Source organism: Ambystoma mexicanum, chromosome 2p (assembly GCF_040938575.1).
Source record: "Ambystoma mexicanum isolate Mex_15411 chromosome 2p, UKY_AmexF1_1, whole genome shotgun sequence".
NCBI classification, from domain to species: domain Eukaryota; kingdom Metazoa; phylum Chordata; class Amphibia; order Caudata; family Ambystomatidae; genus Ambystoma; species Ambystoma mexicanum.
This window is the reverse complement of record NC_090923.1, coordinates 45,488,918-45,505,073: the sequence shown is the minus strand read 5'-3', so window position 1 is coordinate 45,505,073 and position 16,156 is coordinate 45,488,918.

The following is a 16,156-nucleotide window of genomic DNA, read 5'->3' as shown; positions in this document are numbered from 1 at the left end:
TGTGACTTTAAGGCAGTGAATATGAAATCTCACACTTTTTTCAGCCCAAAATGGAAATTACAAAATCATCCACACTGGCATGTGATTCATTGTGGCGGGAGAATACAAAACCACACAAATTCATCCAGGATTTTGAGGGTGGAGTAGAATACAAAACCACACAAATTCACCCAGGATTTTGAGGGTGGAGTAGAATACAAAACCACACAAATTCATCCAGGATTTTGAGGGTGGAGTAGAATACAAAACCACACAAATTCATCCAGGATTTTGAGGGTGGAGTAGAATACAAAACCACACAAATTCATCCGTAATTTTGAGGGTGGAGTAGAATACAAAATCACACAAATTCATTTGTGATTTTGAGGGTGGAGTAGAACACAAAATCACACAAATTCATCCGTAATTTTGAGGGTGGAGTAGAATACAAAATCACACAAATTCATCCGTGATTTTGAGGGGGGAGTAGAATAGAAAATCGCATTGACCTATTGGTGTAGAAGAATGCAGATATAAAGTAGGGTAGGTTGAATTGAGGGAATGTTTCTAGGTAGAGTTGAGGAATTAGAGCACATTCTATTAGGAACGCATGGGTTTTTCTCAGGTCGTCAACTGCAATATCAAAACACATCGAGGCACTTTCCAATACTGGACACAGTGGACCACAACACTGCAGCTTGGCACCCTTTGGTGGGAGGGGAAAAAAGACAAAGAGGCAAGCTCTATTTTTTGGATGTGGAGAAAGACATCACAGAGAAGCTCTGTGTCATTTTTTGGGTTAATGAAGAACAATATCAGAGTGTGGCAACATACCTTTCTCATATGACAGGGCACACAATACAGAGAAGCACCTGCCATGTATTGGGTATGGGGAAGACATTCATACAGAGGCACGTATGATTATTTATAGTGCAGGAAAAACTCACTGAGAGGCTGGGGTATTTTTTTTTTGGTTGAGGGGAACAAAACCATAGAAAAGCTGTGCAGTGTGTGGGTGACAGAGAGCACAAATTACAGACAGGAATCTACTTTTACTTTATAACATAACATAACAGGTGTATTTGTAGAGAGCACGTTCACCCCCACAGGGGCATCTTGGCGTTATTGACAGATGATAGATGTTTATTGTTAACCAACTAATTGATACTCAAGATGGAGGACATGATCAGAGAGAAGCATGCATGACTTTTCTGAAGCGGAGACGATGAATAGAGTCTCGTGATTCTTTGGGTGACGTTACCAAAATCACAGATAAGCAAATGCAACCTTTCTCGTGGGGGAGAAAAAATATCACAGAGAAACAGAGAGGTACTTTTGATTTTTTTCTATTGGCATGGGGGAAATCAAAATGGAGTAGGTTAGTAAATAATTACATTTGACTAGAGGACATGGTAGGGTCTTGGAATCACAGTAGAATGTATCAGGAACACATTTTATTTCCTTAAATGTATCAACAGCAACAACAAAACACAGAGACACTCAATTATTTTTTAGGGTGCAGAAGAAACCCAAATCCCAGAAAGACACAATTGCTTTTCTAGATGCAAAGAAAAACACAAAGAGGAACACGTGATTGTTTTGGTGGCGAGGAAGAACATTGTGATTTGTTTGGTAGAGGAGAACAACATCATAGAGAGGCGCTACACTTAATTATCTTTGCCAGGAAAAGGAACAGTGGTGACTATTTTAATTTTCTTATGTATTTGGGGTGTTAAAAGGTTCGACAAGAAGTTGTGAATCAAGAGGGAATACTTTGTGTTTTTGTAAAACATTCTTATAAGGGGAAATTGAGGGAACCAAAGAGATGAAGTAAGTCAAAGGCAACATATAACAGACTGACAAGAAAAAACAGGCAAAATGGGTCAACAAGCACAGACCTCAACCAGTAGAGCCTTTCGAAGCAGAGAAAAACCACCTCTTCATACCACCAAATGTAAGCCTTCTCACTAAACTACTCTCCAACAGCCTAACAAATCCCACAAAAGAACAGGAAGTGAGCGGCACATTTTATAGGCCCTCCAACTTCCTTAGAGTAAGCAAAGTCTTTTGATTGGCTGCTGAAGACACTTGCTTGGAAATCGAAGTTCCTATTGGACCATTGAGCTTCAAACTGCACTTTGATGATCTGAGGCTGATGTTCAACCTACCGAAGGTCAAGTGGACAATGTCACAGGCTGAACTGTACTTCAGCCAAAAGGTTCTAGTGACCAGTGGCACGAGAAATCCTAATTGTTAATAAGCCCCCGTTTTCAGTCCTTATTAGAACCCCCACTTATCAGAACTCTTACTAACCCCACACTTATTAGTACTCTTACCAGCCCCACACTTATTAGTACTCTTACCAACCCCACACTTACTAGAATTCTTACTTCTCCAGTCCTCATTTGCACTCTTATCTGGTTCATTGTTGTGATCAGTGATAATCCCCATGTGTCGGCTTAGTCCCTTCATCTTGAGTAGTACTCTTTTTATCTTATCCTCATAGATACTCTTCCATCTGCCATACATCCATCATCTCACTCCTCTAATGCTGACTAGTGTCCCTTGATGTTATTTTCATTATTACTCTTACCTATCCCATCCTCCTCAGTAATTTACCCCCTTGCATCCACATTAATATGATCCATTTATTAATCTTCTCCCAGTATGTATTTTTGCCTCCCTAATCCTCACTGGTATTATTCATGTTCTCTTATATACACTCTGCTCTCCAAATGTCAATTGTACTCTTTCTCCTCCCAGTTACCATTAATATTCTTCTCATTGTTCACCTCTTCAGCACTTTCTCTTCTTTGATCCTTTTTGCTATCCCCGTTTTAAGCTTATTTAGTTTCCCCTTCTTATTGATCCTGCCTACGGCTTTTCTCTCTTTTAACCCATGTAGTGCTCTTCCCCCTTCATCCCATCTACAGTTCTGATTACTACTTGTCCCTCCCTACCCTCATTAGACTTTTTCCCTATCCCGATGCTTGCTCATCGTCACTGTAATCCTTATTAGTACCTTTACCTATTCCAATATCTTTCATCCCCATGGATACTCTCAGCACGTTACACCTCTGCAGTACTTTTTCTTCCTCTTATCCTTATTAGTACTCCTCCCTCTTTTACCCTCACTGGCATTTCCATAGTTCTTTCCTCAATGGTACCATTTCCTCTTATCATCTGCCTTCCTGGTTAATAATCTTCAGTCTTTCACCCTCAATGGTACTCATGTGTCTGTCATCCTCTTTAGTTTTCCCTGCTTCTGCATCCTGATGAGTAGTCTTGTCTCTGCCTTTTTTATTAGTCCTCTACCATCCTTTATTTATTTATTTATTTATTTATTTATTTATTTATTTATTTATTTATGTATTCCACATTCTCAGGAGTCCTCTACCATCTTGCGTCCGTGCTCTCCTGCCTATTATTTCTCTGAGTGCTTTGTATCGTGTCCCCCCGCCCCCAGTGTTAACATACAGGTTCAGCGTCCCAGGCACATGCCCAGATGTAAGTTGAGAAAACCCCCACCAGCTAGATATCGGGCCTTTAACGGTGACATGTTTGGCATGTGGACACGTGTACGTTTAACGACAGAGGCAACATATATATATATTAGCCTCACTATAATAAAGCTTTAGGTTGATAGTTAAATAAATAGGCAGCAGCACGCACTTAGCCAAAAATACACATGCGGCAGTAGTGAAACACATATGTAGTAAAGCCTTCAAATATACATGTCGCAGGGTGTTTTTCTTGTTTGAAGCAAAGGTGTTTTTTTCTGCATGGGTTTATTTTCTTTCATCGTTTTCTTTTCTTTCGTATAGTGTCGTAGGTTGAAACATGCCCCGATTATGGAGTTTCTGTTTGGGCAGTGTGAGCTGCCATCAGTCATTGTGAGCAAAAGAACGGCCATTTTTGGTATAAGATCAGGGATGCAGGCCGCACATGTCGTCATGTTATTCTGTTAGGTTGCCTTTCAGAACGAAGGCCCTTTTAATTGAATTTCATTTTTTGGTGAGTTCAGGCGTCTCAAGAACAGGATGTTTTGTCAGGAAAAGCAGACTTTGATTAATTGTTGCAAAGGAAGCACGCCCCATAACTTCAAACCCACTTCCAGACGTTCTATAGGGGTTTTGTGACATGTAGCCAATGATATTCATAGGTTTTAATTATCGTGATACTTATCAAATATGCTATATTTGTGGGTTTCAGCTTTAAATTGTATAGTGCTGAATGGGCGTGTTGAGACGGTGTCCAGTTGTTTTGCTTTTGCTCTCTCCTGGCTGTTCTGGAAATAAAGTTGTGTTCTTTCTGTAATTTGTGTACTCTATTTTGAGCATTTATCGTCTCCAGTTCTTGGGTCGTTTTGGGACAAGGCCGCCTTTACACTTGCCAGGGTGATTTTGTATTCTTCCCTTGACAATCATTCGACTTTTTATTTGTCATAATTTCCGCAATAGTACTGTTTCCTCTCCCATGGGTATTTATACAATCTTTCATTTCCAACCTGCACTCATTATGCTTCTCCCAAAACACCCAGAGTACTCAACCCTCCCATCCCTCCCTATACTCTCCACTCCCCTCTCTCCAGTCCTCATTAATATCCCTCTTCTCCCATCCATATTAGTACTTGTGACAAATCCTTGTCACTCTCCCCTCTCTATTTTCACTCTCAAATAGCTCTTTCTCCTCTCTCTCTTGTTTCGTCATCTGTCTAAACCAATGGGTCTATAAACTGGCGTAAAGTTTTGTCACCCATTTTAAAATTGAGCCATCATGGGTCCAAGCCCTATTCAGCTTGGGTTCCATTACAGAGCAAGTGCCTTCTGACACTGTTTCTTTTGTAAAACTTGGACATCAGTGTGATGTCATATTTTCCAAAGTGTACTTCTGTGCAGAAACAAAGACTGCTGGCTCCCTGAAACCCTGGACTTAGAGACGCATGGCCAAAGGCTCACGCGTGTGTGTGTGTGTGTGTGTGTGTGCGCGCGCATATGGTGGCAGGGGCTGGGGCACTCTAAAGTCTGGGGCAATCTGACAAGGTTTGAAGCATGGGGCCAATCAGGGACATTGGGCAATTTATGGGATAATAGGGGCATGATGCAGTTCTGAGGGCAATAGGTCTCAATTAGTCACCTATGGCATTGTACATGTACAATCAGTGGCATGGAAGTGTGTCTTGTCCCAGTCAGTGGCATGGGACCAACCAGAGGCATGAGGCAGTGTCTGTGGGCAATAAAAACATTGCTCCGAGGAAGGCCATCGGGGAAGGCTTCCTGCCTGTCCGTGCCTGCACCCACCTCCATTTCCATCTAGGAGTGTGGGGGGGGGGCACTGTCTTCCATCTGCATCCAGCATGATCATAGAAGCCCAAGCTTCCTTAAGATGGATGCCACCTTTGTTTTTCTCCCAGAAATGGTCGTGTGCTGGGAGCAGTGTTTTCAGCCACACAATCTAATTGGGCACTGTGTGGCTAACCCGGGCCTCCCCAGAGCTGGCACACAGAGCCGGCTCATTGCTCCGGGGAAGGCCACTGGGGAAGGCTTCCTGCCTGTCCGTGCCTGTTACCACCTCCATTTCCATCTAGGAGTGTGTGTGTGGGGGCGGGGGGGAGCACTATCTTCCATCTGCATCCAGCATGATCACAGAAGCCGAAGCTTCCTTAAGATGGGCGCCACCTTTGTTCGTCTCCCAGCACTGGTCATGTGCTGGGGGGAGTGTTTTCAGCCCCATGAACTGATTGGGCACTGTGTGGCGAAACACAGGCCTGCCCAGAGCCGGCTCATTGCTCTGGGGAAGTACTTGCCGGTCTGTGCCGGTAACAGTAGCAGCTCTTATGGTCACTGTAACAGATTTGGAAGTCTTTTCCTACGTGCAGCATGCTCGATTTCCATGTCCTGCTCTGGTTCTCCCGCTGCACACCCTTCCGGGTCACGGGTCCTCTGTAAAGGTAAGGAGTAGCCCGACTCTTCTGCTACTCTGCTCCAGTACGACCTGCTAATCAGCACGTCCTCCGTCCTCTCCCTGCCATCTCCCCTCTTCCCTCCAAGTCGGCCCTCTCCTAAGCAGAATGAGCATCTACCTATGCAGACTGTCCCTCCCACCACCCGCCTTCACAACTCAAGCCTACTCACTTCTCTACACTGGTCATCTCGTACCTGGGACCCCACCTCCCGCTTCACCCTCGCCTCCGATACCTATTTTGTCTGTTATGCTTGCCGGTACACCTGATGTATCCCCCGTACCATGAGGCGCGGCTTATCCAGTGCATACACCCATGCCTATTTTGTCTGTTATGCTTGTTTGTTTGTTTGTTTATTTATTTATATAGCGCTCCACACCCAGAGGTATCTGGGCGCATTGCAAGTTACTCAGAAGTTACAGATTTTACAGATTGCTCATCAAGTAGAGACAAATACAAGTGGAAGGTTACAATACATTATATATTTTATTTACCCCAATACGTTAACAATATTATACATCAGAAAATATACAGACAGCAATTTACAAAGATATACAAGCATCATAGCCAGTAACAGAGGCAGTCGCCTAATGTCAATCATAAGCCCTGAGCAAGGAGCCCGTTTTTTGTTTTCTTTCTGAAGCTGAAGAAGGGCTGGTCAGCCCTTAAGGTGGTGGACATGGAATTCCATAGGTGAGCTACCATAACAGTAAAGCTACTTCCCCCTGCTTTCTTAGGCTTGTGTCTGGGGACCTTTAGACAAACGGACTGTGGGGTCGTAGTAGGGCGAGTTGAAGTGTTTTTGGGAAAGAGATCCATAAGGTATTTGGGGGCCGAATTATTCAGACATTTGGGCGTAAGGAGGACTACTTTGAAATGTATCCTGTCCTTGATGGAGAGCCAGTTACTGTTACGTCTGGCCTCCGATATGTGTTGTCTTCTGGGAATACTTAGGGCAGTTCTTAGCACTTTGTCCTGTAAGATTTGCAATTTATTAGTATTTTGTTTACTAAAGCCGAGATAAAGTGCATTACAATAGTCGAGTTTTGAAAGAATGAACGCACTCGCGAGTGTAATGAAACTGGAAGTGGATAAGAAAGGCTTGCAGGCATGAATTAGCGTGCATGTATATGCTGTGGCTGATGCTGTGGCGTTAACTTGCCTGTCTAGGTTCAAGGCTGCGTCTAGGTAAAAGCCCAGCATTTTTACTTTCTTGGCCACTTTAATATCAATACCGTCAATGTTAAATGACTGGAACTGATTGCTGAGTTTGTTAAGTCTAGCCGGTGCTCCCCTAAGAAAGAGTTCAGTCTTCTCATCATTCAGACAGAGGCCATGAGCTGCCATCCAGGTCTGAATGGTGAGGAAGACAGTGTCATAATCTCTAGATAAGAGTATGAGAATCTGGGTGTCATCTGCATAATTAGCATAGGTGACACCCAGAGTGTCAAGGTCATCGAACAACGGCTTAGTGAAAATATAGTCCATTATGGGTGATACACACGAGCCTTGCGGTATTCCACAGGTTATAGGAGCAGAGTCTGCTAATGCAGCAGGAGAGAAGACTCTCGTCGACCGATTATCTAGAAAAGATTGAATCCAAGCTGTAGCTTCCTGGGAGAAGCGGGCGGCTGTGGACAAGTGATTACAGAGCACTTTGTGATCTACCAAGCTGAAGGCAGCCGAGTTTCCCTTTTGTCCTTAAGTTCATCTATTTGGTTTTTCAGATCGATCACAGACGTTTCCGTACCATGGTTAAGTCTGAAGGCAGACTGCCTAAGTCCCAAAAGATTACTGGCCTCTATGTAGGTCTGTATCTGGAGGTATGCTGCCTTGTCAATGATTTTTAACAGGAAGGGGGCTGTTGTAATAGGTCTGTAATTGGTCGGGATATTTGGGTCGAGCGTAGGTTTCTTTAAAAGCGGGAGGACCCAAGCGTCCTTGAGGTTAGTTGGGATAGTTCAAGTTTTGAATGAGGAGTTGATTCGTGTAGTGATAATCGGTGCTAAGTCACTGGCTGCTTCTTTGATTATTGATGCCGGGCAGATATCGCGCTGGCATCTGGAAGGTTTCAGCAAGGCTATGAAATCGTCCATTTCCTGGGAGGAGACTTGAGCAAATCTGAAACGCAAAGGGGGATTGGTAGAATCTGCTTGGGGTTTCTGTTGGGTACAAGGATAAGATAAGTTACAGATTTTTGCTTCTATTTTATCTTGTAGAAGAGACATTGGGCCTCATTCCGAGATTGGAGGTAGTCATGCTGCCTCCAATAACGGTAACGAGTCCGCCCTGGTTCAATGGGGACTTACCGGTCTATTCCGACCTTTGCGGGACCGGTAAATCCCCATTGAAAATGGCAACCCCCATTCCCATTTGAGCCACCACAGGGCTCAATGGGAATGGGGAGGGTGCAAATAATGGGCTTGCTAATGGCAAGCCCGTTATTTGCCCTCTGGTCCCCTAACAGGAACCGTAAGGTACGTTTGGTCTGACCAAACGTACCTTACGGGTCCCGTTGGGGGACCTCGGAATAGGGCGCAAAGGGATTACTGGCACTGGTGTCCTTACCGTTGCCCGGTATCCCTTAGCGCCTGGGTCGGAATGAGGCCCATTTTGTTGGATAATGCATTTTGTATATTTGGGCACCAGGTTTTATCCTTGATGCACACGTCAATTGGTGGAATAGGGGATTCCAATTCTCTTACGATGACAAAGAGTTCTCTTGTACTAGAAATAGCTTTGATTATCCTATCATTATATGTATCATGTTTAGTGTGTAGGATTTCCGATTTATATTTAGCTGTGATATTCAGGAGATTATCTTTATTAGAGACTGTTGGGTGATTTTTCAGAGGGATTCAGCGTTGCTTTTTTCCGCTCGTAAGGCTTTGAGATTTGGGTAAACCATGAGTTGAGGTGAGCTCTAGGTTTGCCTTTGCAAATTTTAAGCGGTGCAATGCTTTCTATAGCTTGGGTAATAGTAGAGTAATATAAGTCTACTAGAGCCGCTGGGTCTTTACTAGCGGGCAAAGGATTTGTGATAGGGTGGAGCAGTGGCCGTAGATTATCCACTGTTATATTTCGTTCATTTCTGGTAAGAAGTGGGGGTGCCAGAAGGTTAGTCTTAGAATGTCAAGGGCTGTCTAGGATAGTTAAGGCTAGTAATTGATGACTGTCCATGCGTAAGGTTCAATGGAGGTAATCACAGTCACACAATTGAGGTCTGCCACCCAGTCCAAGGTTCTACCTTTAGAATGTGTAGGCATTATTGACCATTTGAGTGAAGCCTAGTTCCGCTATAGAGTTAGCGATTGCCAAGGCATACTGATCATTAGGGTCATTAAGACTTGCCGGTACACTTGATGTAGCCCCCCGTACCATGAGGCGTGGCTTTTCCAGTGTGTGCACTGATACTTATTTTGTCTGTTATGCTTGCCGGTACACCTGATGTGACCCCCGTACCCTGGGGAGTGGCTTATCCAGTGCATACACCCACTCATATTATGCCCATCATGCTGACCCGTAACTTACCTGTTCCTGATTTCCTGAGATAGACCCCCATACCATGAGGCACGGCTCAGTCAGATGTTTTCTTTGAACCACTTGCATTTTGTAATCTTTATATGTGGTCTTGCACTTTTGAGAATGTTGCACACTTACTGTAACTAGCACCCCAATGCCTGAGGGTTTGGCGTGCTGCTATAAATGCAAAAATAAATAAATAAAGACATGGTGCTGTTCGTGGGTATTTGTCACATGGGGCAGTGGCTGAGGGCAATTAGTGGTATGGCAATGGGAATGTGGCAAGCATTGAGTGCCATGGGCAGAATTGAGGGCAATGGGTAGTATGAGGGAGTGTCCGTGGGCAATCAGAGCACAGATGACTATCTGAAGCACTTGGTGTTATTGATCAATTGTGAAGTAATCTGGGGCATAAGGCAGTTCTTTTGGTGATGTTAAAGTGCCAAGGGGCATATCTAGGTCCTACCAGTGACCTGAGACAATTATGGTGCACATGGCTTGTGGTCCATATGGGGCCATCAGTTTTATTTGTATTTGTATTTTATTTAATTTATATAGTGCTTATCGCCTAAGCGCTTCATAAAGATCATCTAGCGGGACAAAAATGACAATTGATAAATAAACAAATCAGTTTCAGTAGGGTTTTAAGGAAGGAGAGAGAAGCCAGAGACCGAAGAGGCAGAGGGAGAGCATTCCAGCGTTTTTGGGGAGAGAAGACAGAAGGAGTGGAAACATGATGAGGTGCAATGGGACAAGGATCGACTAAGAGAAAAATAGACTGGGAACAAAGGTAAATAAAAAGAGATCAAGGAGGACAGATAAAGGGGTGCCAGACCTGGGAGACATTTGAATACCAAAGATAAACAAGCATTGGCAGTGCCAACAGTTTGGGCCTTTGTGTACGCATGGGAAAGGCACTTGCCTGGCACAGCTGTAGTGGTATTAACTACCCATTGTTGGTAGCAGGTGCAATTAGTACAAGTACCTGGGCATCTAATAGTGGTACCTTGCAAAAGCTTAAAATGTATGCACAAGCCAAACATGTTGGCTTTGCAAATGTCTGTTATAAACAGGACTTCCGTGGCTTTGCCAATGCTTGGTCTTAACAGGACGTCAGTGAAGGGCATGAAGATTGCTTATAAATCAAGTGGCTGAAAGCAGGCTTGGTAAGACATTTTGATTACACCAGTAGTGTGTTTACAACTCCAATTAAGCCATTGCGCCTCATTGTAAGTTTAGCAGTGCTGTAAAGGTGCCGGTAAAAGTTGCGGTAATTGAGTCCGCACCATTTTTCACCAACTGCGAAACTACAAGCTTGCTGGTGGGGGTCACTGATTTACCCCCAGCCAAGAGCTGAAGGTAGTAAATCAGCCCCCACTGGCAAAAAAGCCAGTATTTCCAGTACCGGTATTACCAGTGCCCGAAATACGCACAATCCCCTCCATGGAGTCATGGAATGGTGATCTGCCGCCCTTACTGGCACCTGTAATATCCCTCAAACAGAGGTCGAAGTGGGCGGTAGCGGACGGGAGCGGTGTTCCCATACTTTTTATTTTTAAGTTTCACTGTTCCCATAGTTTTATTTTAAAAAGAAACCGTTCTGGAATGGTTTAGTTTTAAAATAAAAATGTAGGAAGAAGTTAAAGCTTGCACTTTAGTGCATTACACTGCTCATTCCCATAAATAGCAGGGGGGTTTGGATTGTGTGCGGGAGAGGGCGAAGGGATGAGGTTTTGGGGGAGTGGAGCAGACCAGCAGGGAACATAGTTCCACTACTTCTTTTCGTACACTTCGACTACTGCCTGCAAATTCTGGGATATCAGGCACCAGTAACAGTAGGTCAGTTTGCCGGTATCTCACCAGAACTACCAGAAAAACATATAATTTGGGCCATTAACTGGCAGAAAATAGTTTTGAACAAACACTGGTAGGCACTTCAGTGCAAAGTTTGATGATAAACCTTAATTAAAGCAACCTCAAAAAGTTCCCATGAGGAGGTGTTTTGGGCGGGCAGAGGCAGGAATGGGTGGGAATGACCATAGGGATTAGCATGGCCATGGGCAGGCAATGGCTGGGCCCATTACCAAACAACAGCTACAGACACTGTGTCCCTCCTCATATGTCATTCCTCCCTATCTGTACTGAAATGCAATATTTCTGGCTTATTGGTGTCGCAAGTGACACCTTATAGTCAAACTAAAAATGGAAGAGGAAGTGAGCTTCGATAGCCAGCCATCTATAAGAGTGCAAGGTCATGGAGGTAGAATCATAGGAAGAAAGAGTGCAGAGAACGCTCTTAGAAGATTGGTAAATTGAGCAAAGTGGAGTAAGATGGTTAGCAGGACGAGTAAGTAGTAAACTCGAACAGTAGAACAAACGAGAAAAGACTAAGGACGAGATGAGAAGCTGGGATACGTGAAAGGTTAAGAACCGGCAAGCCATATGGATATTAAATAATTGAAATCGGCAAGAATGAGAGATAGAGAGAATGTGAGATGAAAAAGAGAGAGAAGAGTCCAAAATGAATCCGAGATTAGAGGCAGAGGTAGAAATAGAGAGAAGAATGTGGGAAGGAGACCGATGAAGGGGAAGAAGAGGAGGAATGGTTGAGGCAGCAAAGAGAAGAACTTATGTGCACGTTCTGGTGGCAGTGTAAAACTTCCACTAGGTACGTCTGGAGAGGCAGTGACATGAGCAAAACCTAGGGGCAACGTAACATGACATGAGGGTTTCTGGGGGATGTGATGTGGCTTGCAAAATCAAGGCAATATGAGACGACATGTGGCAGTTTAGGGAGAGCAATATAGAGTCTGCCTTGATAATGTTATTAACGGTGGCCACACGGGCACGGCGGTATTAAGGCTGGTATTCCTTTTTTCCAGGGGCATTGTGGATGACAAACAGAAGCATTATAATGAAGTTCACAGGAACAACACTGACATGAATTGTTTAGGCAGTAGTCACTAGTCTATGATGATTTCATTTTCTGGGGGAACACAGTCATATTATTTGTCAACTGTCACCAAAATGTTCTACACGGCAGCAACGCTGTACTGCTGACACTGGAGTCCTTATTTCTGGAGGTCACATTGACACGGAATGATGGTAAGTTGTATGGGCACCAGCATGATAGTAAGCTGTATGCTGCAACACTTGCATGGTTTTGTTCAGACTGGCATCACAATTCTCTGCTGGCAAAGTAGATGCCATCATGACAATGAGATCAGGGAAACACTGAATTTTCATTGATGATAATGTGATTACAATTTCTGAGGAAATGACCAGTAGAACATGGCATGATGGTGTATTCCTACTGCGGCACCTTTAAGTGGAAGCAAATGCTAGATTGGTATCACAAATCGGCTTTATTTTATATATGTTAAGAAGCAATACGGGGTAAGTGGGGATATGAATGTCGTCTCTCCTTCTCCTTCAGCTTCCTCCAATGGATTCACTCGCACTCTTCTCTCCATTACATCCTGGAATCTCCCCCAACATTCTCTGTACTCCACAATACACAATACTACACATCCCCTTTCCTTCACACAACATCTCCTCGAGGTTCCTCTTGACTCCGATCTCTATTGACTCGATATAGTCACTCAAATATCTTGGACTTCGGTAGCTTCTTCTAAGCCTTGATGCCGTCAGTGATGACATATCTGTATTTTCTGACAAGGAAAATGTACTCCCAAAGAAAGGAGTATCACACATATGTCCACTCTTAGCTTTTCCACCGTTCCACCCCCTGCTTTCATCCACATCCCTTGTCAGTATCAGTACTCTCTCCTTGTTCCACACTCTACCATCCTTTGTTCTCACAGCATGTTTGAACACCTCCACAACCTCAATAGGTTTTGTCCATTGACATCCATCCTCCCTCAACACAACCGGTAACTTAATCCTGACCCAACACCCATAATACAGCCCTTTCGCTCTCTTAAAATGCTTATTGTCTTGCTGAAATGTGTTGGTTAATTGTCTCTCCCTGATGTTGTCCTTCACCTCATCCAACCTCAGATCCATACCTGCCACATCACCCATCCAACCTGGAAACAATTTAGTGTTAGCTCTCCTTCCCCTGCTCAGTTCAAAAGGAGAAACACCCGTAGTGCTATGCGGTGTGAACCTATGGGCCACCACTGTTCTCACAACCTCCTTCCAATCTTTCCCATTTGACCATGGCCACATAATGGCTTCCTTAATTACTCCATTGTACCTCCCCAGAATGCCATTAGTTTGTGGGGGATATATGCCAATGGTGTTGTGGACAATGTATCTTTCCTCAAGGTAACTTTCCATTTCTCTAGACCTGAATTGTGAACCATTATCAGTCAATATCTCTTCTGGGTAGCCCTCACGTTCACACAACCCTTCTAAAGAATCAATCACCCTTTTAGTCATCACATGTGCGGTGATTGTCAGCTCTGCCCATCTGGTCAACACATCAATAACCACAATGCAATATGTCTGGCAACCTCCACTCCATACAGGCCCTAGAACATAAAAGGCTATTTTCGTCCATGGTTTCTCCAGTATATGTAAGCGCCATTGGATACTTTTCACTCACATACCCTTTATCACAGTTAGTTCCTGATGCTCCTCTCAATCTGCGTTTCACATGCTGGACACCAATAGGTATTCCTTATTTTGTATTTGGCCTTCACGATTCTTTGGTGAACTTCATGCCCAAGACGTACCACCTTCATCCTGATTCCCTCAGGTGGCACCAACTTATCTATTTTTCTAAAACAGCCATCTTGACCGCAAAGTTCATCCTTCACATTCCAGAAGCCTTCTACTCCTGCCTTTTGCATCGTCTCCTTGTTAATCCTCCTTCTTCCAGACTCTTGATCATGAACAACATATTTGTATCCTTCAACATCTCTTAATACCACTCTTGTTTTGATGTTGCTGCATTCAATATTTCACAGATCATTTTGGGATCATTATCTTCATTTTCCGTGTCCATATTGTTAGTCATTCTTGATAAGCAATTTGCTGCATAATTCCTCAGACCCGGGATGTATGTCACAGTGAAATCAAATTCCTGTAGTCTGGATACCCATCGCCTTATCCTGCCTGATACTTTGTCCAGACCCTTTGTTGAGAAAGCTTCCACCAGCGGTTTGTGATCAGTGTGTAACTCAAATTTAGCTCCCAAGACAAAGCTCCTGAATTTGCCTGTAGCCCATCTCATGGCCAGTGCTTCCTTCTCAATAGTTGCATAAGATTTTTTGGGTCCTTTAAGCAAACGAGATGCAAACCCTATGATTTAACCCTGTGTCAAAAGCGCTCCTAGCCCCATATTACCCACATCTGTAGTGATCACGGTGAGTCTCCTTTGTTCATAATTCTGTAAAGCAGGTGCCATAGCCAAAACCCTCTTTATATATTGAAATTCAATTTTACATTCTTCGTCCCAAATGAACTTCTTGTTCATCTTCATCATGTTCCTTAGAGACACAGTGTGATTGGCAAATCCTCGAATAAACTTAGCGTAATATTCATCCATACCTAAAAAGGTTCTGAGTTGTTCCTTGCAGTTTGCGTGACCATGGGCCTCATTACGAGTTTGGAGGTAGCCATGGTGCTATTAGCGCCATGGCTGCATCCATACCGGGCTCCAAAACCGGGTTCCTTCAATGAGGAATAACCGGGTCATTCGAACATTGGATGTTCCCCTCGTGAGACCCGGAAGTATATCTGGTTTTACCAGACGTCTGTTCCGAGTCCCACAAAGGGAACCTCATAATAGGCGCTCCCGTAATGAAGGGTGCCGGCCCTGTACCGGCACCCTTCATTACTGGAGCGCCAGGGTCGTAATGAGGCCCCATGTATTTTATTGCATCCGCTAGATCCTTCTTTGCTGCAATCCCCTCTTTGGAGATTACATGTCCTAAAAAATGAATCTCTTTCATATTCATTTTTTACTTTTGTTTACTGAGAGTCATCCCTACATCATGCAGCTTCTTGAACTTTTTCTAGCCTTCTGTTATGTTCTTCTTCATTGTCAGTGTACACCAGAATATCACCCTGAAAGAAGATGACTCCTGGCTCTCCATCCAGAATGCGCTACATAATCTTCTGAAACACTGAAGCCGCAAAAATTTGTCCAAACGGCATCCTGTGATACTGAAAAAGCCCTTCTGGAGTAGTGAAACCCATCAACTGCCTCGACTCTTTGTGTGTCTTTACTTGATGATAAGCAGCTGTAAAATCAAGTGTTGAGAATACTTTTGCTGACCCAATTGTCGAAATCAACTCTTGTATATTTGGTAGCGGATTTCTTTCAGGAATTATGCACTTATTTAGTTCTCTTAAATCAATGTACACCCTCACCTCCCCTGAGCTCCTCCTTACCACAACCAGGAGGAGACCCACTTTGATGCATCAATGCTTTTAATAATCCTTTGTTCTTCCAACTTCTTAAGTTCCATTTTTAATTCATCTCTCATTTCTAATGGAACATTATGCAATATCTGCGCCACTGGTCTGGTACCCGGTTTAAGTAATATGCGATGCATGAATCCTTTCACATAGCCTATGTTATCCTTGAATATTTCAGTTTGTATTTTCCCTTTGTTCATCTCTGGACCTTCTATTAAAAAATGGTTCCTGCTGCATTGGGATCTAGTCGGACCTTTAACAATCTTTGATGAGTCCAGCTGAGAAGAGCAGATGCTCCTCTCT